The sequence below is a fragment of the Pan paniscus genome, chromosome 6 (assembly GCF_029289425.2).
Source record: "Pan paniscus chromosome 6, NHGRI_mPanPan1-v2.0_pri, whole genome shotgun sequence".
NCBI lineage: Eukaryota > Metazoa > Chordata > Mammalia > Primates > Hominidae > Pan > Pan paniscus.
Genome location: NC_073255.2, coordinates 191767890 through 191794700, shown reverse-complemented (window position 1 = coordinate 191794700; position 26811 = coordinate 191767890).

Below are 26811 nucleotides of genomic sequence, written 5' to 3'. Positions count from 1 at the left end.
CCAGGCATCATGCAGCTCTGTGAGTGCAGCCCCATAGCAAGCCCCAAAGGTAGATGCTCTTCTTCTTCTCATCTTACAGAGGCACCCAGGGGCTTGGTGACTTCCCCAAGGCCACACAGCCTGCTAACTGTGCTAAGTGGTGACCCGTTCCCTTGAATGGTAACCACGCCATCTGGCTCAAAACCACTGGCCAGCACTGCCTCTCACAGAGACGCCTGTCCCATCCAATGTGGATAAATAAGCATAGATAAGAGAGAGGCGGAAGGAAGGCCCAGCCACCCACCCAGCTGCAGAGTCCCTGCCTTTAATCCTCAGAACCTGCCTGTCCCTGAGGGCAGATGTAATGAAAGAAGGTTTGAATCTTCTAGTTTTATCTGAAAGGACACAGCTGGCCCTGAATGCCATTCACCCAATAACCCACACGGGAGAGACTCCAGATGTTGTCTTAATGCCCGAGCCTCAGCTCCCACTTACCCTCTTTCCTGGGCTTTGATCGCATGAGTCTTAATCCCCGCTGGTGACCTGGCCTCCATCCACCTGTTTCCGTCCACTATCTGGGAAGGCAGCAATGCCAGCCTCTTCGGAATTCTTTGGCCTAAACACCTGTTCCCATCAACGATTCCCGTTCCTGAAACCTCCTGCCTTCCCAAGGGATGGCACCAACACAGCTGGAGTGAGGCTGTCACTGCTCCCTCCAGCAAATGTCCCCAAATCATCAAAAAAAAGGAAAGCTTAGTTAATATCTTGCAATTAAAAGTCAGGAGATGTGTCTGCTTAATAACAAATTAGATGATTTCTTCCAAAGTGGACAAAATATGATTAAAAGTTGAGATTCTTATTACACATCGAGAAAACTTAGCTCCCTACAAAAACAAAGAGTTTTGCTGTAGTTCATTCCAAGGCTTTGCAATGCAAACAACCATGAATGAAGACTTAGGAGCCTGCCTGGATGGTGGCTTTGAGCATGGGCTAAGCCCCCAGCAGGCTGAATTAGAGCTCACTAGCTGTGTGGCTTTGTCCTCCAACCTCTCTGAGTCTTATTCTCTTCCCTCCAAAGTGGGGTAGGAATCATAACCACAGATGCTGGGATGCTGCACGAGAGAAACTCTTGGGGATCAATTCCTGTCACTAACGCTAGCCGCTCTCAGCCACTCTTCTCTTTAGACCTCAGCAAGACCAGCGGGGCTGTCATGCCCGTCTGTACCCACAGCTGTCAATCCCAGGTCGAGGGCTTAGGTCAGGGAGAAGATGAAACGAGCCCAAGGAGGGAGGAGTAGAAATAGGGCCACGGGACAGAGAAGCAGAAGGTGCTGGGGTTGGGAGGAACTGGTGCTGTGGTCCCCCCTTCAGCTCTTTCTTGGACAGACACTCAAGAGTGTCCCATGGGGATACCCACGGTGTGTCTGCTCCTGCACAGCCCCTCTGGATGCCGATAGAGTCGGTTTGACGTTTGACCTGCCTCACGGGCCTTGCTTCACTTTTCCTGCGCATCTGGCCTGTCCTCCGTGAGCTCCGCAGCCAGGGTGCATGGTCTTTGAATTTCTGTGGAGTGTGCCTTTCCCATCCACGTTTGTATCTTGACAGTGTGGAGGAAAGAGTGCGGCTTCCTTCCCCTGGCAGCTGAGCCCTGAGGCTCCCGTACTGGCCTGTCTTGAAAACTGCCCCCCAGTTGCTTGTATAACAAATAGGGTTCCAGATTTCAAAGCTTCATAGACCACTACGGGGGATGGGAACAGCCTTGAGAAATCACCCGCTTCAAACCGATTCTCTGTTCTCTGAAGCCACATAAACGGATGCAGCATCAATGACTTTATCTTTTTTTAACTGCACCCTCTGCAGGCAGAGAAAGGGGCAGGGTTGAATTCCGCCTGCATGCTGTCCTCTGCCGACCTTTTCTGTCCGTGCAGGTGAAAGGTGCAAAGTCTCCGTGGGTGAGGCAGGCAAGGTGCAGAGGGCTTCGGTGTGGGCGGGGGTGTTAGTCCCTAAGCTCATGGGCCCCCAGATAACTGAGAGCTGACTCAGTGCTCCCTGGTTTGGACTTAATGTAGTCTAAAGAGATGAAAACTCCTGGTAAGTCTTTCCCTGGCCCTCCTGCCTCTGTGGTCACCTCACCCAGCCACCACCGACCTTCTCTGGAGGAAAATAAACTCCAAACTCTTGACATTCAGTTCACCTAGAGTTGCAAAATTAAAGTTTAAACAGGAAGAGGCGCTCACTTGTGAAGGGAAGGCACCTGCAAGCCCTGGCGTCTGGGCAGAGGGGAGCCTTAGAAGTTTGGGAGCCGGGTTCCCTGTCACTTTTGCAGGTGGCAAGTGAATTTTCACTCAGAGAAAATCAAATCACTTTAGAAGGTGCCTAATGTGGGAAGAAGATGGGGGTTAGATCACCGAGGTCAGGTCTGTTGTGTGACACCTGAAACGGTTTTCCTGAATTCGGAGTGCCCAGGCTGGGTCTTTTTGTACTTCATTTTGTTTTGTTTTTTGTTTTTGAGACAGGGTGTCATCTGGTCACCCAGGCGGGAGTTCAGCGGCGCAATCACTGCCTACTGTAGCCTCCATCTCCCATGCTCAAGGATCCTCCCGCCTCAGTCTCCCAAGTAGCTGGGACCACAGGCATGGGCCACCACACCCAGCTAATTTGTTTTTTTGTTTTTTTTGGTTTTTTGTAGAGATGGGGGTCTCGCCATGTTGTCCAGGCTGGTGTTGAACTCCTGAGTTCAAGTGATCCTCCTGCTTTGGCTCCCCAAAGTGCTGGGATTACAGGTATGAGCCACGGTATCTGGTCCAGTCTGGTTTTTAAATGGAGATGACAGTGAGCCCAGGGGAGTGTTGGTAAGGCCTGAACACCGAGCTGCCGCCTTCCCTGCAGGCCTGGTTTTGTAAATATCAGTCTGGCAGCGGATCCCTTTCCCCTAGGGAGCTTCACAAATCATACATTAACCAGAGCTCCTGAAACAGAAGGCCAGACGGGACATATTGCAGCAGGAACTGGCTCACCACCATCCAGGGTCCCGCATCCCAGGAGGCTGTTTAAATCAACACACAGACTATGCAGGTAAAGTCTCCATGCAGGTCCCAAGGTGGCCTCACTCTCTGTGGACCCTGGGGCTCTGTGGCCAGTGGGCACCCCTCACAGCTGGTCTCTTTCTGGAGGATTCTCCCTGCTGAGTGTGTGCTTCCTTAGGGCAGGGCCACCTCTCAGCCAAGTCTGGGGAGTGACGGGGTGAGGCGTGGGTGGGAGAAGCCTCTGGGTTGGCCAGACCTCAGCAGGCATCTGATTTCATGACCATCTGGGCTCTCCATGCATGAGCTGTCTCGGTGGTTGACTTGGGGTGGTTCAGATGAACTCCAGGGTGAGCTGGCATCTCTGATCCTCCCTTAGAGCACCTCCAGTCTTACCCCGAGAATTCTTGGTACCTTCCGGGTGCATTCAGCTTCCAGAGCTTGTGGAAGGGCTGCAGGAGGCTGTGCTCTGTGGATTTAATTAATGAATCTGTTCCAAGGCTCTTGAAAAAAACATGTGATCAGGGACTAACTGGGGGAGAGTCGGGAAGGGGAAGGATGGGATAGAAATGGAGTCTACACGGTCTCCCTCCCGCATGAAGCACGCATTGGTCGCAGAGAGGCCAAGGCCTCTTTCCCTCCTCCTGCAGCTCCTTGGGGCTGAGGCAGGTGGCTCGGGCAGTTCCAAATTATTCTGTCCCATCTCGCAGTGCAGGGAGTGGATGCCAGGCAGCATCACTGCCTAGGGGCAGGCAGGGTGTCTGGAGGACAGCTGCAATTCAGGGAGGCCCCAAACATTTGGCATTTCCGAGGATGCTGGAGAGCCAAGGATGCTGGAGAGGGCTTTGCCTGAACTTGGCTTTCCCAATCTGGTTTAGTGAATTTCCAAGCTGGTTTAGTGAATTCCCCAGTGGTGCTTACAAGCCCCTGGGCCTGCAGACTGAGAGCATCCCATGAGGTGGGGTCCCTGCTGTGTGAAGCCCAGCGCCTGTCCTCCCTCACTGCTCTCTCCATCCTCTAGCCCTTTAAGTGTTGGCATCCCGAGCGTGTTTTACATTTTGTGCCCTTAGCCCTTTCCCCCACTCCTTCCTCTGTGGGCTGTCTCTGTCGGCTGGAGCAGTCCAGTGGCTGGGAGTGAGGCCTCTGGAGCCAGAACGTCTTGGGGTTGAGTCTCTGTTGCACCACTTTGGTAGGACTGTGTGTGAATTGACCTTCTGGGGCCTGGGTGCCCTCATCACCACCCTGGGTTGTGAGGATCCAATAGAGTGATGTTGTAGGCCCGTCCCACGGGGCCTGGCCAGCCGCTATCCATCCCCAGGTGCTTCCTGATGGTGCCATGGATGACAGCACTCTAGTGAACGTACTGTCAAATGCATCGTCCATGAGCAAGCGTGCAGCCAGCGTTCCTGACTTACATGGGGGATGCTGGCCCGCCCCACGCCCTGTCCATCCACATTCCACCAGCTGGAACCTCGGTGCCTGTGGGGCCTCCCTGACACCACCCAGGTACTGGGGGAGCACATGGCTTTAGACGAATCTGGATTTCCTTCCTGGCTTCAGCACTTAGCCGTGTGACACTGAGGTGATTAACTCCCCCGAGACTCCATTTCCTCCATAAACGTCCCCAGTTCCTGGCCTTGAGAAAGCACGTGGGTGATGGTGTTTCCTTCTCCTTTCCTTTCTTGCTCCGGTGGCGGCTGTCTGCAATACTCTGGGGACCTTGTGGCAGTTTTTCAGTGATTGTAAACTTCTTATTTGGGTTGATTTTGACTCTTACAGGTGTCTTTCCCCCAGCGAACTTCCCAGCTCCTCGGTGGGAGGGTCTAACCTGCCCTCTCCCCAGTGCGATATTTCATGTCACCTTCTGGGAACTGCCTGGCTGTGGCTCGATGCATGGTGATGGGGACCTCCCCACTGTCCTGCCCGTGTGTCAGAGGTGAACACCCCTGCAGCCCCTCCTTTCACGGAAAGTCCATTCCTTATCTGCCCATTTCTGCTGTCAGCAAATACTCACAGGGCAGGACAGGATTGCTGTCCTAGAGACTAGAAACTATCAGAGGATAATCATGGGATGGAGAGGCAAGCACTAACGGAACAAAGAACTGGGGCTTGGGGGTGCCCAAGAAGCACAGATGGCCCAGAAGTGGGTCAGGTGGGGTAGGCGTCCTCCCGCAGCCGAGTCAGCTCTGGCCGGGGAGTCAGGAGGGAGAGGAGGTTTCATTCCCGTTCTGTTGTCATTGGCTGTGTGACCTTGGCAAGCCAGTAGCTTCTTCAGTCACATTCCCAGGGTGAAGGTCATGGCCTCTTGCCTCCCTGGGAGGAGGCAGCCCGAGCCTTGGGTCTGGAGGGAGATAGAGAAAGGACCGAGTAACTCCAGCCTTTCATTTTGCAGGTGAGGCCCCGGGAAGTGACGTTCACGGTCAGAGCGGGAGGGGTGTGGGAATCGTGAGCTTTCTGTGTTTGGCCGTGGCTGTTGGCTCCCACCCGCTGTGATTTAAGATGCCAGGACAGGGGTTCTGACTGCGGCTTTTTTGCACCTGGTCCCCTGCTGGGCTTCTAGGTTGTCTCCTCTCACAGCGAGCCGGAGAGGACCACCGGCCCTGGGGAGACAGGAGCACTGGCCCTGGGGAGACAGGCTCTTGAGCAGAACTTGCTGGTACTGGGTGAATAGTGTGCCCCAAATTAAGGTCCATCCCCAAACCTCAGAATGTGACCTTATATAGAAATAGGGTCTCTGCAGATGTCATCGGTGAGGTTGGGGTGAGGTCACCCTGGAGTAGGGTGAGCCCTCAGTACAATGGCTGGTGTCCTTGTAGGAGGAGCAGAGGCACAGAGAGACACCCAGAGAAGATAGCCATGCAACAGCAGAGGGGAGGCTGGAGCCAAGGACCCCCGGGATTGCCGGCCACACCAGAACTGGGCCAGGTGTGGGGCGATCCTCCCTGCAGACTTCAGAGGGGGTGAGGCCCTGACACCCTCATCTAGGACTTCCAGCCTCTAGAGCTGAGAGGGAAGGAATGTCCACTGTTAAAGGTGCCCAGTCTGTGGGACGTCATTCTGGTGGCCACAGGAGACTCATACAGCGCTTGGAGGAGGGGGTCAGTGGACAGCCAGAAGGGCAGCAAGGCCAGCAGCTCTGGAGCTGCCACCTCCGCTGTGGCATCACTTTGCTTATTTTGGTGCCCGTGTGTCCTCACCTGTCTGCCCTGAGGGGGGGGAATTGCAAAGCCCAGGGATGGGGGAAGGTGAGTGAGGATGCTGCAGCCCGCCCTGCTTTTCCTTCCAGCCACTCCCCAGCCCCAGCCCCCACCTAAAAATACCTCCCAGGGCCTGCCTTGGTGTTTTGAGAATGTCGTGCCCATGTGGCACGGTCAAGTCATGTGGCCACAGGAGGGGATGAGGAGGAAGTTTAGTGCACTCTGGGCCATGGTGGGGGGAGCCAGGGCGGTCAGGAGGCAGCAGACAAGAGCAAGGGGAGTGACTGGGCAGGAGTGGGGCTTCCGTGAAAAAGGAAGGGCAGGGAGGTGAATGCTTTAGGACTGGCCAGTTGGAATCATCTCAGCAGGTTTGGCTGTGGGTGGGGGTGGTCCCTAGTCACCCAGGACCTGGCGCTGTGATGGTCAGGGCAGGGGAATATCACCCGGGGAGTTTAGGGCCAGAGAGAGGAGGTGCGCTGGCTAGTTTGCGTATGAAAGGCATGCTCTGAGCCCTCGCTGTATCAGAATTGGCCAGCCCCTGGAGGGGCAGGCTCTCCCCAGCCAGAAAGCTTTTCTAAGATGTCAAAACATAATATACAGAAAATTTAGAAAACATATACAATACACACAGGTATTACTCTCACGGAGACCTGCAGTGGGCGGGGCTGCAGAGCCAGAGCTCGGGGTCACCTGTGCCCCCTGAGTCCCCGGCATCTCAGTGGTGGCTTTGGCCAGCACAACGTGGGCTGTGGAGCTGCAGAGCTCTGCCTCTCCGTGGGGCGGGCGTGCAGGCCGGTTCCGAGGGCAGCGCAGGGGCTGGGGCAGGAGCCCGGCCTGTGACGATGGGGGGCTTCAGTTTCGTCTGCAGAGCTCTGCTTGCAGGTGCCCGCAGTGCAGAGACCACAGGGGTCCCCGCGCCGCCGGGTGCCCGAGGATGTGAGACTGCGCACCATCTGCCCGCTGCCCGCTGCCACGTCCGTGTGCTCGGAGCAGGGAAGAGCTCAAGCCAGTGACCTTGAAAGAGGGAACACAGCTGAGAAACGTGTCAGACGCCCTTCCGGACTGGCGGCGCAGGCTGCACATCTGTCCGGAGTGCGTGGATGCCAGAAGTCACTGTCCATGGGGTGACAGGGCAGCCTGGAGCTGATGAGAGGCTGGGTGCGCGCTGCACGTCTCCAGCAGGTCCCCACAGCAGGCTCTGCTGCAGGCATCCGGGCGGAACTGAGACTGGACAGACCGAGGCTGCCAGCAGAGGGAGGGGCGGGAGGCCTGTCCCAGGGAGGCACAGAGGGGGTGCCGCAGGGCCTCCCCCAGCCTCTCCCTCGCCTGGCACCCCCACCTTCCCTCCTTTCCTCGTGATCGCCTTCCCTTCCCTTTCCTTTCTTCTTCCCTTCAGAAGGAGGAGCGGTGGGCAGAGGGACTTTGGAAAGCATGGCGTTACTTACCTTTCACACCTCTCAGGGCTTACGCCATCCTCCTGCGAATGGTGAAAGACATCATCCCTGCCTCCAGCTGGGCCTCAGAAGAGAGCACTGATTTACAGAACGGGAGCTTTCCCCTTAGCGTGGCCCCCAGGTCAGAGTTTCCCAGACGGAGGGCCTTGGAAGATTGGCTTCTCTCGGTGTTTCTGGCAGACCAGGCAGAAAGTGAGGGGCAGCTCGTGTTGGAAAGAGTTCGGGACACGCCGCCACCCGTGACCTCTCCTAGAGGTGACGGCACATGTGTGAGCAGAGGGAAGGCTCCGAGCAGCCCCGGAGGAAGTACACATGCGTGGCTTTATCTAACCAGACATTTCCCCTGGAGTCCTTTCCCCCACGGAGGGTGGACTGACACCTCAGAACCCTGTGTTCTGGAGACCCTGGGGGGATCCTCCCTGGCAGCCCTGCGGGGAAACAGTCTCTGGGTGCAGAGCAGCGGTGCCTGTGCTTTTTGTGTTTATGAGTCACTCATCGAGCAGTCTTTGCCCAGTGAAAGGTTTGAGGAGCTGTTACTTGGGCCAAGTCCTGGGGAAGTGATGAAATAGAGATGGTTTGTCTTCAGTGCTGGCAACCTCCCCTTTTTAGTCACTTCTTTCCTGTCTCCAGAGAGGGTTTCCTCTCTGGTCATCCACTTGCTCAGGCATCAGTGTTCTGATTCTGCCCAAACTTTCCTCTCTTTTAAATTATCCTTCATGGCTAGGATGGGAGTACTTGTTTATACTAATGTGTAAATGACTAACCAGCTAATATTGCTTATATTCTGTGTGGGCAGGAGGCTTTGCATAGGCCTCTCACATGTCCTGAGGTTTGCCTTTAGGCAGAGGACCGTCTCCTCTGACAGCGTTAACTTAATGCACCTGCTACGCTTAATGAATACTTAGGTTTGATGAATACGCAGATGCGCCAGATCAGTTCTGGGTAAAGAACAAACACCGTGAGCAGGACAGGTGGGGTCTGGAGGGGGAGGCAGATATACCAAGGCAAGGGGAAATACCTAAAGACTGTTAGTGTCAGCACAGCGTCGCTTCAGGCCGAGTAAGCAATGCCCATCCAGAAAGTGGCAGATGGTGGCGTATGGAGCAAGACACGGAGAGAGAAGATGAAAGATGCTCAGATCGGGGCTCAGCAAACTTTCTCTACAAAGGCCAGATGACAAATAAAGGAACGGTGGCTGTACGGGCCACCCAGGGCCTGCCTGAATCATTGTCTTTGTTTTCTGACAACCCTTCAGGGATGCAGGCACCACAGTCGGCTTGCCTGGGGCCGCCTTTGGCCCAGCTCCCTGGCTAGATGATGGAATTTTGCCCACTGGAGGGCACTGTTTTTAGAGAAAGTTCCTGGTTTCCTTCAAAGGAATTAAAACACAAATGTAAAACGTATTGGTGGATGTCAAGGCAGGAGGAGGAGGCAAGTTCCTGTTGGCAGCTGTGGTGGTGAGTGTCACCTTGTCATGCTTATAAGCTAATATTGCTTATATTCTGTGTGGGCAGGAGGCTTTGCATAGACATCTCACATGTCCTGAGGTCTGTCTTTAGGCAGAGGACTGTCTCCTCTGACAGCGTTAACTCAATGTACCTGCTACGCTATTGATAGTATAAATAGTAGATACACTATGTATAGTGTTTAACACCTATAACCAATTGCCTTTCAGTAAACAGATGGCCCTCCACAGCGTGGGTGGGCCTCACCCAATCAGCTGAAGGTCTAAAGGCAAAGACTGAGGTCTCCCTAGGGAGAAGGAATTCTGTCTCAAGCTGATAATGTAGGAACCCAGCCAGAGTTCCCCACTGGCTACCCAGCAGAACGCGGGCTCAGGACCTCAGCATCAACTCTTACCTGAATCTCAGCCGGCAAGACTGTTCAACAGATTTCAGTCCTGCCAGTCCCCACAATCAGTGAGTGAATTTTTGTTAAAATAGATGTCTCTCTTCCTCTTGACAAAGATACAGACATATAGATGTGTGCACGTTTGTGTGCACGCGCACACACACACACACACCCTATTAGCTTTGCTTCCCTGCAGAACCCTGCCTAACAGGCAGCTTAGACAACAGCTGTTAGTCCAAATGATGTATTGTAAATCATATGGGGGTGTTGAACCTGCACACCGCAGGCAGTAGAGTCCGGGGCTGCTGGGCAAAGCAGTGTGGCAGGGGCTGGAGCCAGGACCAGCCTTGCCCCTCACGGCCACGGAAGGTTGTGCAGCCTGGCTGAGGGGCACAGCCTCCTGCAATTCAGGGACCAGGTGCCTCGGCCTGTCAGGAGGAGGGGCGAGGGGAATGCTACAAGAAATGCTCCTTTCCCCTCCGCCGTCCTGGTGGTCTAGAAGGTGGATCCTTGACCCCAAATACTAGGCCCATCATATGTTGTTCAAAGGCTTTGAACCCAGATTCAAGTTCAGCTATCCCTGAGCATGTCCCGTCCTGTCCTTTGAAGTCAGCTTTTCTTTTCTCAAGTATGTTCTACTGTAGAACCGAGAAAAGGTTCTACTGCAGGCCCAGGGTTTGTGTTCAGTGTGGCAGAGACGGCAGGTGTCCCTTTAGTCAGGGAACTACATGTTAGGGGCACACATTGCCATCTCCTCTGCAGTTAGGTGAGGTCTAAGGGCTACACTTTGGAGAGTGGATGGTAAGTGGGTGGAATCTGCTCTTGTTCCACTGTCCTGTGGACTGGCGGTGGCCGTCTCCACCGGGGGCAGCCTTGGGGACAGACCCCCAGTCACGCAACCTCGACTTTTACTTGAGAGACAAGTCCCAGCCTTTCTGCCCTCTGGGGGGCTCGCCTGGGGGTGCCCTGCCTGGCTCGCCAGCCCCTCCCGTCTTCTGCATCTGCTGGCACCTCGGTGGGGATTCTGTGTTGGCCGAATAGTGAAATGGGACCTGAAGCAGGGCACACTTGCTGGGTACCCTTGGGAAGGCGGGATCGATGGGGCAGGGCCAGGGCTCAGGCATGTGATGTCACGCCTCCCAGGTGCCCCCACTATTCCTTTTGTCCATCATCATCATCATCTTCGTCTTGGGCTTCTGTGACCCTGGTGAGCTCCCTGCCCCATGTCCCTGCCTTCCCAGCAGGAGACAGGGGCTGGGCAGCACCAGAAACACACAAGCCCTGGGATTCCCAACCTTCTGTCCTGCCCTCGGGCTCCATGCCCACAGCCTGAGCGTGACAGGATGTGTCTGACAGCATGAAGGGATAGTGTGCCTGTGTGTGCAAGTATGTGCATGTCATGTGTGTGCAAGTGTATCACATATGTGCATGTGTGTATGAGTGTGTGCATGTGAATGTGTGTGTCGTGTGTGTGTGTGCCTGCATGGCATATTGGTGCATGCAAGTGTGTGCACGTCTTATGTGTGTGCAAGTCTGTGTGTCATGTATGTGCATGTGTGTGCACGTGCGTGTGTGCATGCCGTGTGTGTGCAGGTGTGTGTGCACGTGTGTGTGCATGCTGTGTGTGTGCGAGTGAGTGTGTGTGCATGCCATGGGTGTGTGCAGGTGTGTGTACACGCAAGTGTGTGTGCATGCCATGTGTGTGCAGGTGTGTGTGTGCACCTACATGGTGTGTCTGTGCATGCAAGTGTGTGTGCATGTCTGTGTGTGCATGCCATGTGTGGTGTGTGCAGGTGAGTGTGTGTTTGTGAGTGTGTGTGCACCTACATGGCATGTCTGTCCGTGTGTGTGCATGCTGTGTGCATGTGCAGGTGAGTGTGTGTGTGCGAGTGTGTGTACATGCTGTGTGTGTGTGCAGGTGAGTGTGTGTGTGCACCTGCATGGCGTGTCTGTGCATGCAAGTGTGTGTACGTGTGTGTGTGTGCAGGGGTGTGTGTGTGCACCTGCATGGCCTGTCTGTGCATGCAAGTGTGTGTGCATGCAAGTGTGTGTGCAGGTGTGTGTGTGTGAACTTGCATGGCATGTCTGTGCGTGCAAATGTGTGTGTATGTGTGTGCTTTGACTGGACCTTACTATGCCAAAATAGAGAATCTGTTTAATTCAGTAAGAGAGACAGTGTTAATTTAGTGGGAACACAAAAGTCAGACCCCTTAAAAAAAATCTGAGTTACCGTCTTCATCCAGCCAACTGGTATTAGTTCAGGTAAACAGCTGGGATTGGCGATTACAGACGGGGGTCCTGGGGCCAAGAGGACAGGATAATTGGCCACAAGAAAGATACTTGCTGATTGGTTCTCCTTAGAGCTGAGCAGCAATAAATGCCTCGTAGAATTATTATACCGAGGGAATGAATTTTAAAAATTTATGCTTCCCCGTGTTCTTCTCTTTGTCACATGATTCTTTAAAAATATCATTCTCAAAAGCCCATCTTAAATATTTAACAAGATCATTCCTGATGAAAATCTAATAAAAGTTGGGGGCTGCCTTTCACATAATGCATTTGCTGTATAACCCCAGGTGGGGAAATTCCAGAGAGCACTTGAGCCTCTCCTGTGTGGGCCGGTCTGTTCATCTTCTCTGAGTACCCCAGCCCCACACCCGTTGCAGGAACGCGAGATGTGTCTCTTGCCCTTCAACGGGGAGGCAGGACACCCGAGTCCAAGGATGGGGATCCCATTTCCTGGGGACCACAGTTTTCACCCCATCTCCCCCACAAGCAGCTGGCTGGTAAGATCACACTTACCAAATGGTTTGGTTAGGATAAGGAGTGCAGCCAGGTGTCCCCTGAGTTCTAGTGTCTGGGGTCCTGGCCTGGAGCCCCGGAGTCTGAAGAGCCAAGCAGAGACATGTGGTTGGTGGGGTGGGGGTGGGGTCTCCCAGGGAGGCAAGCTTGCTGCCTGACTCGATCATTCCTAAAGACGAGGGCTTGGTTTTATGCCTGGACATCTTTGGAGCATCTTGGGCAAGACTGCCTTTGCTCTGGAGAAGATAATTCTTGTCATAGTGTCCTTTGGGAATGGAGTCAGCGTCTGAGAATAAAGCGCAACTTAAGCGTGATCCTGGGGTGTCCTGTCCAGTGGGTTAATGGCACTGATGTTTTCACGGTGGAGTGTTTCTGCTAGCTTCAGTTGCTTGTAAATTGTTAAAAACATTGGAATGGTTGGTGCCTTGAACGTTTTCAACTAGTTCCTCCTAAGACCCAGGAGGACACTTGTAGCCTAAAAAATGGCAGAGAGACAAATTAAATGATAATATTGCACCTGCTCCAATCTGTCATTTAGACGCTCTTAATGAAAAAACAATGAGTGACTTCGCCTTTCTACTGTGCTGGAAGCTTTCGCCACAGTTATTTAGGTTACCAATAAAATGCCACAATCCCCATCCCTGGACACACACACAGACACACACATGCACAGCACTGCCACCCACAAAAGGCTGCGGTTAAACCCAATGCATTTTCCACCCCAGGCTTCCCCTGTTCTCCCAGGACAATGGAAAAGCTCCCGGCATTTGGGGGTGCAGCTCCCCTTTAAGGTGTCCCCCCAGATCAGGATGATGACAGTGTCTGCTGTAGGTCTAGCCCCTCCCCTGGCTCTTTATATATGAGGTTGCACCAACAGAGTTGCAGACATCAGCCTTTTTGCACCTCAAAATGGCCCTTTAATGGGGCCCGGCTGGTCCTTGTCCCACTCGGCCCTCACAGCAGCCCTGAGGGCACCAGTTGCCACTTGGACAGCTGAGGAAACTCAGAGGGGTAACTGCCCACGTTCAGCCGGTGACGAACGGCAGAGGCTGGAGTTGAGTCCCACATCCACCTTTTCCTGCCTGTGCGGTCTGAGCGGCTGTGGAGTTCTCTGGGCCTCAGTCTTCTCATCTGAGAAACAGGATAAAGACAGCCCTCCTCTTACAGGACTGTCATGAAGCTTAGCCGATGTCACGCATGTTAGTGCGAGCTGTGTTCCTGGTGCTGCGATGCCCCAAGGCGGGGCTCGACCCACTGCTGTTCCATTTCATTCACGGTGTTCATCCAGGTAAGCCTCGCCCCGGTACACATCAGGAGGTGAAAGGAGTCAGAGAGGGATGGCTCCTCCCCAGCCTGAGCCGTCCAGCATCCTCCTGGGTCCTCGCTCATGTCCGTGTCCCCTGCACACCAGCAGAGCAAGGGGCAAGAGGCGCCACCCTATACATACCCCAGCTGGAAGCTTCTCGGGCCACTTCTGCTACTGTCCTGGGCCACTGAGTCACACATGTTCCCTTAGCTACATGGAGACTGGGGAGCGAAATCTTTCACAGAGTATCCGGGGCAGCCTAGATGGTTCTAGAAGGAAAAGTGGATACTAGAGGACAAGTGGCAGTCTCTGGTGCAGCCACAAATGCATCAGGTGGCTGGACTGATCTAACTGAATAGGCACAGTAACTTGTCCACATGTTCACAGCTGCCTCTGAGGGGGTCTCTGCCTCAAAATGGAGCTTCCTCCAGTCCAAAGCAGTCTCAGACCCAAAAGTGCGAGGGAGGCTCTTCCCTCCACTCCTGCGGTGGGACCTTTGCCGGTGTGGCAGGAGCAGCACCATGACGGCTGTGATGAGGCCTGGGGCTGTGCAGACCGGGGAGGGCCCTGGCTGGGCTGAGCTGTGGCTGAGGGTCCCTAATGGGTCCTGCCCAAGGTCTCAGGTGCCCAGCCGCCTTCCTCATGCCTCCCCAGGCTTTCCTCCTCCATTTCACCTTCGCTGTCCATCCTGTGGAGGAAGAAACCAAGAGACACTCACAGAAAGGGTCTTAGGGGTAAGAGACAAATGCCCAGTTCAGGGGGAGCGTATGGGCTTCCTGCAACTACCACGCAAAGCACCACAGACCATGTGGCCTCAGCAGAAATGGATCATCTTACGATTCTGGAAGCCGGATATCCAAGAGCAAGGCGTCGCAGGGCCACAGTCTCTCCAGGGCACCAGGGAGGGGGTCTGTCCCATCCTCTCTGGCTGCCAGTGGCTCCCTGGCTGGTCACAGCATCACTCCACTCTTCCTCTGGCCATCTCATGCGTTCCTGCGTCCATATTTCCACTTGTTACCAAGACGCCGGCACACTGGATTTGGGGCCACCGTATTCCAGGATGATCTCATCTGAACTTCTTACAGCGCCAAAGACCCTATTTCCAAATAAGCTCATGTTCTAGGTGCTGGGGAGTTACGCTGTTAACATATAAATTTTAGGGGGAACACATTTAACCCATAGCAAAGGTTCTATCTAGGGTGGGGGAACGGGGAGAGGCCAGGAGGAGGGGAGCCCAAGGGGGCTGAGCTGTGCTGCACGTTCTGTTTCTTAACAGGGCGGGAACAACTTGTATCCATTTCATTATTCTTTGTATGTTTTATTTGTCTTAATGAGGTAAACAGTGGAAAATATATAAACCCACCATAATAAAGGGAAGAGGAGGAAACAACACCTAATGCAATAACGAGCACTGGGTTGTGTGGCCCAGGAAGCCGGGAGGGGAGGCCGGCCCGGGAGACCGCAGGAAGCCGGGAGGGGAGCCCGGCCGAGGAGACCGCAGGAAGCCGGGAGTGGAGCCCGGCCGGGGAGACCGCAGGAAGCCGGGAGGGGAGGTCGGCCGGGGAGACCGCAGGAAGCCGGGAGGGGAGCCCGGCCGGGGAGACCGCAGGAAGCCGGGAGTGGAGCCCGGCCGGGGAGACCGCAGGAAGCCGGGAGGGGAGGTCGGCCGGGGAGACCGCAGGAAGCCGGGAGGGGAGGCCGGCCCGGGAGACCGCAGGAAGCCGGGAGGGGAGCCCGGCCGAGGAGACCGCAGGAAGCCGGGAGTGGAGCCCGGCCGGGGAGACCGCAGGAAGCCGGGAGGAGAGGTCGGCCCGGGAGACCCCAGGAAGCCGGGAGTGGAGGCCGGCCCGGGAGACCGCAGGAAGCCGGGAGGGGAGGCCGGCCCGGGAGACCGCAGGAAGCCGGGAGGGGAGGCCGGCCCGGGAGACCCCAGGAAGCCGGGAGGGGAGGCCGGCCCGGGAGACCGCAGGAAGCCGGGAGGGGAGGTCGGCCCGGGAGACCGCAGGAAGCCGGGAGGGGAGCCCGGCCGAGGAGACCGCAGGAAGCCGGGAGGGGAGGCCGGCCCGGGAGACCGCAGGAAGCCGGGAGTGGAGGCCGGCCCGGGAGACCGCAGGAAGCCGGGAGGGGAGGCCGGCCCGGGAGACCGCAGGAAGCCGGGAGGGGAGCCCGGCCGAGGAGACCGCAGGAAGCCGGGAGTGGAGCCCGGCCGGGGAGACCGCAGGAAGCCGGGAGGAGAGGTCGGCCCGGGAGACCCCAGGAAGCCGGGAGTGGAGGCCGGCCCGGGAGACCGCAGGAAGCCGGGAGGGGAGGCCGGCCCGGGAGACCGCAGGAAGCCGGGAGGGGAGGCCGGCCCGGGAGACCCCAGGAAGCCGGGAGGGGAGGCCGGCCCGGGAGACCGCAGGAAGCCGGGAGGGGAGGTCGGCCCGGGAGACCGCAGGAAGCCGGGAGGGGAGCCCGGCCGAGGAGACCGCAGGAAGCCGGGAGGGGAGGCCGGCCCGGGAGACCGCAGGAAGCCGGAAGCCGAGACTCTAGGAAGCCGGAAGCCGAGACTCTAGGAAGCCGAGGGAGTGTGTGAGCCCAGCAGGCCGGGAAACTGGGGCCCGAGACCCCCGAGGGACAGCATGAGAGGTTAGAGGAAGAGTGGCTGGACGTCTTTCGGGGAGCAGTTAGGCGCTGGCATGGTCTTCCAACCCTGCTCCGGCCGAGGACGAGGGCATTGGTTTCGGGAGAAATTGAACCAGAAACGCTCTGTCCTGGGAGCAGCAGTCACAGGACCGGGGTTCAGGGTAGGGCCCAGGCTGAAAGTGGGGATTCGGGAAAAGTCTACCCACTGAGTGAGGCCCAGCACACGCGGGGTGAAGAACCCCAAAGTCTTGCTCCGGCCCTGAAATGGCCTTGAGCTTCCGCACAGCGACACTGCAAGTCAGAAGCCTGTGCAGCGGCGTCTTCAAACATTTCAGGGAAATGCCTTCCGGGCTGGAAACCTGCTCCAGCCGCGTACTCCTTGACCCCACTGGTGGAGCTCGGATGATGGCCGAGCCTGTAGTTGCGAGGTCTCTGCACCCTCTCTCAGCTTCCTGCGGGGGAGGGGTGGGGGGCGGGGGGGGGGCGGGGCCGGCTACGCTGCATAGGGAGGAGCTGGGTTTCCAAGGCAGGAGAACCCCAGGACGACGCGGAGGAAGCCTCCAGGACGGCGGTGGTGAAAGGAGATCTGCAGGCTGTGTGAAGGACACTCATGCCTTGCCTTCCAGAGTCCCTCCTTCGCTTCTCAGCAGTTTTGGTGGCTGGCTCCAGACTCCGTGGCTCTCCTGCTCTCTCCACCTCCCAGGTCTGTCATTGGCTACAAAGGGCAAAGTGTGGTGCCTGGTGGCAGGACGAGACAAGAATGAGCATCGTCATCCCCTCCCACAGGCACCAAGAGTTCTGGCCCTGTTGTTTTTGTGCAGGAAGAATTCCCCAGCCTTCTCTTTTGTTTTTCCCCCTTACTAATATTATTTTCCAGCTGTTTACCCCCACGAATGAAAAAAAGTGTATTTTTCTTCATTACTGCGCCTGCTACCAAAGTGACGCATTTACAAATTCATTTTGGCAGAGGCTGCAGCATCTGTTATAATTTTTACCTGGTCCCCAAGGGCAAAGCTTCTTGCCTTGCTGGCTTCATATTATTGTTGGTAAGTATCTTCTCTCTCTTCCTAGGTTTTGACAGTAGGCAGGAGCATCTGGGGATTAATGGAAGGCCCCATTCTCCACCAGGTCAAACAGACGGGTTCGCAGCCACAGACACCTGAAGGCAAGTAAGGCCACCTGGCCAGAGCTCCTGGCATGGGGCAGGCAGTGAGCAGGGTGGGACATACCTGGCAGCCCTTTCCCTCTGCAACTGCACCACTCAGCCATGACAGTGGTGCTATGAGGGTGCTCTCTCTGTGTAGGTGCTCTCTCTATGTGGGTGCTCTATGTGAGTGCTCTATGTGGGTGCTCTCTCTATGAGTGCCCTATGTAGGTGCTCTCTCCATGTGGGTGCTCTCTCTATGTGGGTGCTCTCTCTATGTGAGTGCTCTCTATGTAGGTGTTCTCTCTATGTGGGTGCTCTATGTGGGTGCTCTCTCTATGTGAGTGTTCTCTATGTAGGTGCTCTCTCTATGGGGTACTCTATGTGGGTGATCTCTCTATGCGGGTGCTCTCTCTGTGAGTGCTCTCTCTATGTAGGTGCTCTATGTGGGTGCTCTCTCTATGTAGGTGCTCTCTATGTGAATGCTCTATGTAGGTGCTCTCTCTGAGTGCTCTCTCTATGTGGGTGCTCTCTCTAGGTGCTCTATGTGAGTGCTGTCTATGTAGGTGCTCTATGTGAGTGCTCTCTCTATGTGGGTGTTCTCTCTATGTGGGTGCTCTCTCTATGTAGGTGCTCTCTCTATGTAGGTGCTCTCTCTATGTAGGTGCTCTCTATGTGGGTGCTCTCTTTATGTAGGTGCTCTCTCTATGTAGGTGCTCTCTCTATGTGGGTACTCTGAGTGCTGTCTCTATGTGAGTGCTCTGTTTATGTAGGTGCTCTCTCTATGTAGGTGCTCTCTATGTGGGTGCTCTCTTTATGTAGGTGCTCTCTCTATGTAGGTGCTCTCTCTGTGGGTACTCTGAGTGCTGTCTCTATGTGAGTGCTCTGTTTATGTAGGTGCTCTCTCTATGTGAGTGCTCTATGTAGGTGTTCTCTATGTGAGTGCTCTATGTAGGTGTTCTCTATGTGAGTGCCCTCTCTATGTGGGTGCTCTCTCTAGGTGCTCTCTATATGGGTGCTCTCTCTATGTGGGTACTGTATGTGGGTGCTCTATGTAGGTGCTCTCTCTATGTGAGTGCTCTCTCTATGTAGATGCTCTCTCTATGTGGGTGCTCTCTCTATGTGGATGCTCTATGTGGGTGCTCTCTCTATGTAGGTGCTCTCTCTATGTGAGTGCTCTCTCTATGTAGGTGCTCTCTATGTGAGTGCTCTCTCTATGTGGGTGCTCTCTCTATGTGAGTGCTCTATGTAGGTGCTCTCTGTATGTGAGTGCTCTCTCTATGTAGATGCTCTATTTGGGTGCTCTCTCTATGTGGATGCTCTCTCTATGTGGGTGCTCTATGTGGATGCTCTCTCTATGTGGGTGCTCTCTCTATGTAGGTGCTCTGTTTGTGGGTGCTCTCTCTATGTGGGTGCTCTCTATGTGGGCACTCTCTGTGGGTGCTCTCTGTATGTGAGTGCTCTCTCTATGGGTGCTCTATGTGAGTGCTCTTTCTATGTGGGTGCTCTCTATGTGGGTGCTCTATGTGGGTGCTCTCTATGTGGGTGCTGTCTCTGTGTGAATGCTCTATGTGAGTGCTCTCTCTGTAGGTGCTCTATGTGAGTGGTCTATGGGGGTGCTCTCTCTATGGAGGTGCTCTAGTGAGTGCTGTCTCTATGGGGGTGCTCCCTCTGTGTGGGTGCTCTATGGGGGTGCGCTATGTGAGTGCTCTATGGGGTGCTCCCTCTGTGTGGGTGCTCTCTCTGTGGGGGTGCTCCCTCTGTGTGGGGGCTCTATGGGGTGCTCTCTCTATGGGATGTTCTCTCTATGGGGGTATTTTCTCTAGGGGGTGCTCTGTGTGAGTGCTGTGTCTATAGGGTGCTCCCTCTGTGTGGGTGCTGTCTCTATGGGTGCTCTCTCTAAGGGATGCTCTCTCTATGGGGGTGCTCCCTCTGCGTGGGGGCTTTCTCTATGGTGGTGCTCTCTCTATAGGGATGCTCTCTCTATGGGAGTGCTTTCTTTAGGGGGGTGCTCTATGTGAGTGTTCCCTCTGTGTGGGTGCTCCCTCTGTGTGGGTGCTCTCGCTCAGGGGTGCTCTCTCTAAGGGGTGCTGTCTCTATGGGGGTGCTCCCTCTGTGTGGGGGCTTTCTCTATGGTGGTGCTCTCTCTATAGGGGTGCTCTCTCTATGGGGTGCTCTCTCTATAAGGGTGCTCTGTCTATGGGGGTGCTTTCTCTAGGGGGTGCTCTATGTGAGTGCTGTCTCTATGGGGGTGCTCCCTCTGTATGGGTGCTCTCTCTATGCAGATGCTCTATATGGGTGCTCTGTGGGAGTGCTCTCTATGTGGGCGCTCTCTTTAGTGAGTGCTCTATGTGAGTGCTCTCTCTATGTGGGTGCTCCCTCTATGTGGGTGCTCTCTGTGGGTGCTCTCTTTACTGAGTGCTGTATGTGGGTGCTCTCTCTATGGGAGTGCTCTCTATGTAGATGCTCTAGTGAGTGCGCTCTTTATGTGAGCGCCCTCTTTATGTGAGTGCGCTATTTATGTAGGTGCTCTCTTTATGTGGGTGCTGTCTTTAGTGAGTGCCCCCTCAACGTGTTACTTGCTCTATGCGATGCTCTCATGTGACTCTGCAGTCCCTGGAACCACTGAAGGGGCGGATGGTTGTTATAATAGGATGAGAGCAGCTAGTTAAAGCAGCAGATTGCAAGGCGGCTGGGGACTGAGTGGACCCGGTGGCTATTTCTATTACATTTGTAATTTGACCTTCCAGTTTTTTACGTTTCAGCCACTTACGTGTCATCCCTGCTCTCAAAGCTTCATTTTCAGCAATCTAGAAAACAAGCCCCAAGTCCCTGTCTCCTGTAACCTCAGTGAATACATTGCGGAAAGCTCCGTCTAGTGTGTATACAGCTTAAAGAAAGACAACCGACGTACACGCTGCATTTCTCAGCGACGAAATTCCCACTGCCTTGTGCCTTGAAGTCAGTCGCCTGCAGGGCTCCGCGTTCTCTCTAGGGTGGGCGGGAGTCGGAGCGCGCGGCGCGCGGATGGCCGCCAGGGGGCGCTGGTGCGGCGCGGCGCGGGCGAAGGGGCGGGGACTAGCCCAGGGCGCCACTCAGTCCCCGCGCGGGAAGCTTTGGGGCGCGCTGCCCTGCGGCGTCCGACTGCGGGGTGACCGCGCCTCCTCGGGCCGGGGCCTCAGCAGCCGCCCTGGCCCCTGGATTGCGCTGGCGGGACAGGTGTGTGGGAGAAGGAGGCTGAAAGCGCCCTCCCACTAGGGACACACGGGCTCAGGGGAGCCCCGGGAGGGCCACGGGAGAGCCCCAGGAAGGTCCCAGGAGGGACTCGGGAGAGCCCCAGGAAGCTCCAGGGAGAGCCCCAAGAAGGTTCCGGGAGAGCCCCCAGGAAGACCCTGGCAGAGCCCGAGGAAGATCCCGAGAGAGCCCCAGGAAGGTCCCAAGAGAGCCCCAGGAAGGGCCCGGGAAAGCCCCAGAAAAGGGAAAGCGCAGAACCAGCCCCATGTCGGGAGGCCCCGCAGCAACAGGAGTGGTGTCAAGGGGAGGTTGCCTGCACCACAGCCGGCCGTAGGGCCCCACAGTATAGGGTGTGGGTTTTTTTCATTGTTTTGTTGTTGTTGTTGTTTATTTGTTTGTTTTTTGAGACAGTCTCGCGCTGTCGCCCAGGTTGTTGTGCAGTGGTGCGATCTTGGCTCCCTGCAACCTCCGCCTCCCAGGTTCAAGCGATTCTCCTGCCTCAGCCTCCCGAGTAGCTGGGACTACAGGCACATGCCATCACGCCCAGCTATTTTTTGTATTTTTAGTAGAGACAGGGTTTCACCATGTTGGCCAGGATGGTCTCAGTCTCTTGACCTCGTGATCCACCTGCCTCGACCTCCCAAAGTGCTGGGATCACAGGCATGAGCCACTGCGCCCAGCCTAGGGTGTGGTTTTGTGAGGCACGATGCCCAGGTAATACCCCCAGGTGGGCCACAGGTCACCAAAGGTGTGTTTCTGCCATTGGTGAGGTGGGAGAAAGGCCCTGCACCTCACAGCGGGCAGATCTTTCTGGAATGCGAGCTGAGGCCGTTGAAGCGCCTGCTGTGTGTGGGGCAGAGACAGGTGACAAGCCTTGGCCTGCCTTTGAATCCCTGTCTTTGGCTGCAGGGGCCACTGGCAGTGTCTGAAGCTGATTTGGTTGCAGGAGGGGCTGCCACAGGCATCTAAATGGGCAGAGGCCAGGGATGCAGGCAGGCCCACCGCCATGCACACGGTGGCCCCACAGAGAGGCCCCCAGCCCTGCACAGGACAGCCCCACACAGTTATCCTGTCCAGATGCCACTGAGGCGAGGCTGAATATCCTGGTCAAGAGAGACAAAGACAGGCATCCATGGAAATGCTCTGATGGGTTCCCAGGGGCATGGGGACAGGGTGTGGAGCCACTCAGCCGTACAGTGTAGCCGTCCCCCTGGCAGTGTGGGCATTGGCCCTGTTCCCTGGGCTCCAGGACAGTTACTTGCAGATTTCTTCTTGCATTTGGACTCTGTTTACCATCACTCCATGAATATTAACTGGGTGCCTACACTACAAGTTCAGATCGCACGAGGGAGACCAGGTCCCCTTCCATCTGTTAGGACCGCAGTGGGGAGAGCTACAGTGGCCCCTCAGGCTTGGATTATGCCAGGTGAAACCCCAGTAGTTGCTGTGATCTGGCTGCGTGAAGTGCATGTTCTGAGTGGGTTAAGCAAGACAGATCATACAGTTATTGGTGTTCAAAGATGAGTTAAACAAAAGAAATCAGTAGGGTTACTAAAGTAGAAATAGTTAAAATAGAACAACAGAAAACCAAGCTTGTAAACTGAATGCAGAATCACAAAGTATGTGGAAAGAGGTGATGCGTGATTCAAAAATCTATCAACATACCAGGAATTTGGAAGTGGGGAGTGAGAAAGAAGTAGAGGAAAGTGAAGATATTTGAACTATATTGGGCAGTGGGGGTTGGGGAGCTCTTGCTAACAAATATTAAAGAGGCAGATGGTAAAGAATGGTTTAGAAAAATGTCAAGGTTACTACTTTAAAAGTACAGAGAGCTTTCAAATCACGAAAGATGCCACGAACAAAATAACAGCCCTCCATAGCTTTCTCCCGCTGCCTCACAAAATACCGCAGACTGGGTGGCTTGAACCACAGACACTTATTCCTCAGGCTCTGGAGGTTGGAGGCCTGAGGGGTGGGTGCCAGCATGGCTGGGCTCTCGCGAGGCCCCTCTTCCAGGCTCACAGAAGGCCACCTTCTTGCCCTGCCCTCCTCAGTGGCCTTTCTTGGTGCCAGCATCGGGGGAGAGAAGGAGCGAGCTCTCTGGTGTCCCTTGTCATAAGAGCACTAATCTCGTGGGATCAGGGCCCACCCTTATGGCCTCGTGTAACCTTAATGGCTGCCTTACTTCACATACAGCCATACCGGGGTTTGAGGCTCCAGCATGGGAATTTTGGGGCCTCGCCAACATTCAGTCCATGGGAGGCCCCTAGGACGAAATGCTGGGCTTGAAGGAAACTGCATAAAGCAAAACAGAGACATCTCGGAGCAAGGGAGCTGGGGACCCACAGCCACACAAGGGAGCCGGGGAAACCACAGCCACGCAGACCATTGGTGTTTGTTGTTGTGATTAAGAGACAGAGTTTTTAAAGCAATGTTACACATAAACATCAAAACAATATTGAACTTCCAGGGAAGAGAATGGGTTAAGTGGGTTAGAGTTTCCAAGATGTTAGGGGCTGAATTGTGTCTCCATAAATCCAAAGGATGAAGTCCTAACCCCTAAGACCTCAGAAGGTGACCTTATAGGGAGATAGGGTCTTTACAGAGGTCATCAAGTTAAGATGAAGTTGTTAGGGTGAGCCCTAGTCCAGTATGACTGGTGTCCTTAAACATGGGGGACATTGGACACAGACACCCACAGGGAGAGCCCTGCGGGAAGGTAAAAATAGCTGTCTGCAAGCCCCGGGGGGAGGCCACAGAATGTGGCTGTATTTGGAGCTAGAGCCATTCAAGAGGAAATTAAGGTCAAATGGGTTCACTGGGGTGGACCCTAATCCCATAGGACTGGTGTCCTTAGAAGAAGAGGAGATAAGGACACAGACACACAGAGGCATGACCATGTGAGGACCCAGGGAGATGGCATCTGACTGCAAGCCACAGAGAGAGGCCTCGGGAGAAACCAGCCCTGCCCAACCTTGATCTTGGACTTCCAGCCTCCAGCACTGAGGGGAGATACGTTTGTGATGTCTGAGCCCCCTGCATGTGGTGCGTTGCTAGGGAGTGTTTGAAAGCTCTTTCATCACATCACAGCAGGTGGGTCTCAGGCTCTTGGTTTTCACCATGTCAAAGTGAGTGGGTCTCAGGCCCCTATTTTGCTGTTTTGTGGATTTTTATGTGTGCTAATACATGGAAGAGACCTAAACATACTTTTAGGCTGTGAGGAAGAAGCCAGCAGACAAGGGTAGCCTAAAGTACTGGTGAGATGAACCCCATGTGGTCCATCTGCATGGCAGAGGGGTGCTCAGCCACGGGACCCAACCCACGCTGTACAGCAGAGGAGTGCTCAGTCACGGGACCCGACCCACACTACAGCAGGAGTGCTCAGCCACGGGGCCTGACCCACACTACAACAGAGGAGTGCTCAGCCACGGGACCCGACCCACGCTATACGGCAGAGGAGTGCTCAGCCACGAGGAGGGACCCGACCCACGCTACAGCAGGAGTGAGCTCAGAGGACACGAGCCAGTCACGGAAGGGCAAGTATTGAATGATCCCACTCATAGCAGGTCCCTAGAGTTGTCACATTCACAGAAACAGAAGGTAGAATGGTGGGTGCTGGGGCTGGGGAGGCAGAGTGGGGAGTTACTGCTTAGTGGGTGCCGTTTCCATTTAGGAGATGGAAGAAAGTTCTGGAGGCAGATGGTGGGGAAGAATGCACATTTCTGTGAATGGATTTTGTGCCCTTGAATGGTGCATTGGAAGCTGGTCAATTCTCTGTTAGATATGCTTTACCACAGCCGCAGGAAAGTGACACGAAATGCTGGTGAGAGAGTGACACTCCCAGAGCATCCTAGGCAGAGTGGGCACCAAGAAAGGCAGTGAGTTCCCCGTCCCCGTCAGGAAGCAAGGAGGCCGTTCTGCACAGCGGGGTGCTGGACACAGACCTCCGCAACCTCTTCTATGCCTGGGGTCCTGTGGTTCTGTGGTCCTGTGCCTCACACGGGACAGTGGGCCAAGCCAGTCAAACAGATCAGACACAGGCCTGTGCCAGGTGTGTGGCCACGGGCTCGGAGGAAAGAAGACCCCGCGGTCCAGGGATGGGTGTCTGCTGCCACGCATGACAGTGTCCCCTGGAAGTGGACAGGGCTCTGGGCTGCAGCCACAGGCCAGGGTTGGGGCAGCATCCAGCGGACTCTCCTCTCCATCGTGACCTGGGAAAGCAGGCGTCACAGCCTTTAACCCACTGCCTCGGGCCAGTATGTCTGCTGGCTCCCTTCTCCGGTGCTCTTCTCCTTCTCTGCCCCCTTCTCCCATCGGGCCCGGTCGCTTTGAAAGGCTATGGACAGTCCCTTTGCTGGGAACGAGGCCCCACAGGCAGACGCCATATTCATAGATGCCTTCTTGGGCCCATTGTGGTCTCCTGAATTGGCTGAGTCTCAAGGCCTTTGATGAAAAGGTAGCTGGAGCAAGCGGCTAAAATAGCAGTCAGTGGCAGCCCCGGAGCGGGGTCTGAAGCTGGAGTGCATGATGGGCTCTTAGCTGTGGGCTTAGAGGGTGGGTGCGGGCTGGTGTGTGCCTGGGCAGCTGGGCGGGGTGTCTCCCCCGACACGGGACGGGCCGGCTGGCCCCACTGTGGCGCGCAGCAGGCCTGGATCCAGCAGTTCCCGTGGGAAGAAGGGGCTGAGGAGGCCCCCTCTGGGTCAGCCCAGGAGGGCTCCGGCCAGGTCACACCTCCAGAAGGGACCCGATTTCTCCAGGCCCCAGAGGCTGCTGAACAGCCTACCCCCTCCCTGGGCTGCCCTGGGCGAGAGCAGCCCTCACCCGTGACAGACGCGCCTGGCTTCCCCGTGCGTCTTGGGAGGCGGGAGGTGATGCTGACCCTCGCTCGGGAGGCAGGAGGTGATGCTGACCCTCGCTCGGGAGGCAGGAGGTGATGCTGACTCTCGCTCGGGAGGCAGGAGGTGATGCTGACCCTCGCTCGGGAGGCGGGAGGTGATGCTGACCCTCGCTCGGGAGGCAGGAGGTGATGCTGACCCTCACTCGGGAGGCGGGAGGTGATGCTGACTCTCGCTTGTTCTTTTGTTGTCCTTATGGTCATCACCGTGGGAAAGACCTACTCGTGGGAGAAGAAAGAATCTGCTCCCAACCCCACTCCTGAAATTTAATTTTAAAAAACGTACTCAGGATAAAACCCTTCTTGCTGTCTGAGAGGACTTGGCTTCTCCAAGCCCAGCCTGCCGAGGCTCTGTTTGCTGTGTGGGGAAGATGAGCCCGTGCTCGAGGCCGCCCCAGAGGTGGGAGTCAGACTGAGCCGGGACTGAGTCTGGGGGCAGCCAGGCTTGGGGGCAAAGACCACCTGGTCTCATTTCTAGTCCTTGGGGCCCCAGGAAAATCCCAAAGGGAGCCAGGGGGCACAGCCATAGCATTCGCTTGCACCTCGTGACATAGCAGTAAGTGTACTTCCTGCAGGGGAAGCCCATGAGAAAGGAAGAAGAAAGAGTAAATGAAAGCCACAGAAAGAAAAACTGCAAGGGGGGCGAGAGTCCGGGGGTGGCACAGCAAACCACGGCCAGACGGGGGCTGACAACCACAGAGGCATGGCCTCTCACTGTTCAGGGGGCCAAGAGGCCAGCACCAAGGTCTTGGTGAGAGGTGGTTCCCCCTTGGGGGGGCTCTGAGGGCCAATCTTCTCTGTGCTTCTGTCCCGGCCGTGGATCCCCTGCACGCGCCTCTGTCCCGGCCGCTGGCCTCCCTGCACGCGCCTCAGTGCCTGCCTCTGGCCTCCGTAAATGTGCCTCTGTCCTGGCCGCTGGCCTTCCTGCACGCGCCTCTGTCCCGGCTCCAGGCCTCCGTAAATGCGCCTCTGTCCCGGCCGCTGGCCTCCGTGCACGCACCTCTGTCCCGGCCGCTGACCTCCCTGCACGCGCCTCTGTCCCAGCTCCAGGCCTCCGTAAATGCGCCTCTGTCCCGGCCGCTGGCCTCCGTGCACGCACCTCTGTCCCGGCCACTGACCTCCCTGCACGCGCCTCTGTCCCAGCTCCAGGCCTCCGTAAATGCGCCTCTGTCCCGGCCGCTGGCCTCCGTGCACGCACCTCTGTCCCGGCCGCTGGCCTCCCTGCACGCGCCTCTGTCCCGGCCGCTGGCCTCCCTGCACGCGCCTCTGTCCCGGCTCCAGGCCTCCGTAAATGTGCCTCTG